The sequence below is a fragment of the Lagopus leucura genome, unplaced genomic scaffold (assembly GCF_019238085.1).
Source record: "Lagopus leucura isolate 7727_CA_CO unplaced genomic scaffold, USGS_WTPT01 28889-0_obj-0_obj, whole genome shotgun sequence".
NCBI classification, from domain to species: domain Eukaryota; kingdom Metazoa; phylum Chordata; class Aves; order Galliformes; family Phasianidae; genus Lagopus; species Lagopus leucura.
In genome coordinates, this window is record NW_024962538.1 from 1 (window position 1) to 1,601 (window position 1,601).

The 1,601-nt window shown below is 63.2% G+C and overlaps 1 long non-coding RNA gene across 1 annotated transcript; it reads left to right on the top strand.

Annotated features, from left to right (window-relative positions):
- The first annotated feature begins 219 nt into the window (after positions 1-219).
- On the top strand, positions 220-1,106 carry LOC122190671. Its single transcript, XR_006182198.1, has 2 exons — positions 220-900; positions 984-1,106. It is a non-coding gene; the product is annotated as an uncharacterized LOC122190671 (long non-coding RNA).
- The last annotated feature ends 495 nt before the right edge of the window (positions 1,107-1,601 follow it).

A 1,601-nucleotide genomic window follows, 5' to 3' on the forward strand; every position in this document is an offset into this window, starting at 1 on the left:
CCCAATGTCCCCATACAGACCCCAAAGTCCCCATACAGACCCCAATGTCCCCATAGAGACTCCATTGTCCCCATAGAGACTCCAATGTGACCCCAAAACCCCAAAGATACCCCATTGTCCCCATAGAGAACCCCATTGTCCCCATAGAGACCCCAATGTGACCCCAAAACCCCAAGGAGACCCCATTGTCCCCATAGAGAACCCCATTGTCCCCATACAGACCCCAGTGTGACCCCAAAACCCCAAGGAGACCCCATTGCCCCCATAGAGACCCCAAAGTCCCATAGGGACCCCATTGTCCCAATAGAGAACCCCATTGTCCCCATACCGACCCCAAAGTGCCACAGAGACCCCAAATTCCCCATAGAGACCCCAATGTGACCCCGATGTCCCCAGGATGTCCTTAGGGTCCCCATTGCCTTCAATGTCCCCCCATGTTCCTCAGTGTCCCCAATACCCCCAAATGTCCCCATTGTCCCCAGTGTCCCCACTGACCTCAAAGCCTTCAATGCCCCCAGTGACCCCGGTGTCCCCAATGACCCCAATGCTCCCAGTACCCCCAACGTCCCCCAGTGCCCTCCGATGTCCCCAGTGTCCCCACTGTCCCCAATGTCCCCGCTGACCCCAGTGTCTCCATTGTCCCCATTGTCCCCACTGTCCCCATTGTCCCCGCTGACCCCAGTGTCCCCATTGTCCCCAATGTCTCCATTGCCCCCAATGTCTCCAGTGTCCTCCACTGTCCCCATTGTCCCCGCTGACCCCAGTGTCCCCAATGCCCCCAATGTCTCCAGTGTCCTCCACTGTCCCCATTGTCCCCATTGTCCCCAACGCCCCCAACGTCCCCCCGCTCATCTCCCCCATTGCAGTTTGCCATCGGTTCCCTGATGGACGATTACCTCGGTGAGTGCAGAGCGGCCACGTGGTGCTGTGGGTCCCATTGTCCCCCAGTGTCCCCCGGTGCCACCACCCCGTGTCCCCCCCAGGTCTCGTCAGCTGAGCGCCGTGGGACGAGCGGAGAGACGGGATGGAGGACAAGGCTGGCTGTGGGGCTCGGTTTTGGCGTGTGTCCCCCCCCCCGGTCCCAATAAAAACGCCTTTTTTTGTCACTTTACGACTTTTTGTCACTTGGGGACGCGCGACACGCGTGACAATCGTTCGGTGGGCCCCACCTCCTCCCATCGCCGCTTTAAGGCGACGCCCGGCCGCTTGAAGAGGGAGGCTCCCGCGCGCATGCGCAGCGCGCAGGGTGGTGCCCCGCAGCGCGCTTTACGGCCTCGGCGCGCTTTACGGCCTCGGGCTTCGGCGCATTTCGCGTTTTCGGGGCGCTTTACGGCGTCAGGATGCGCTTTACGACCGCCGCGCTTTCCGGCTTGGAATCACTTTCCGGCAGCGCCGCTCCGACTCGCTCTCTCTCTCCACTGCGCTCTTCAAGATGGCGGTGTCCGGGGTGAGTGCGGCGCGCCTCGCGCAATCCGCCGCCATCCTCCGCTCCGAGCCGACCGGAGGGGACGGGACCGGCGCGGGGCGGAGGGCGGGGGTCTCCCGATGGGGCCGGGGGCGATCGGGGCGGCGGAGGGGCGCGGGGAGAGCGGCGACGGCGG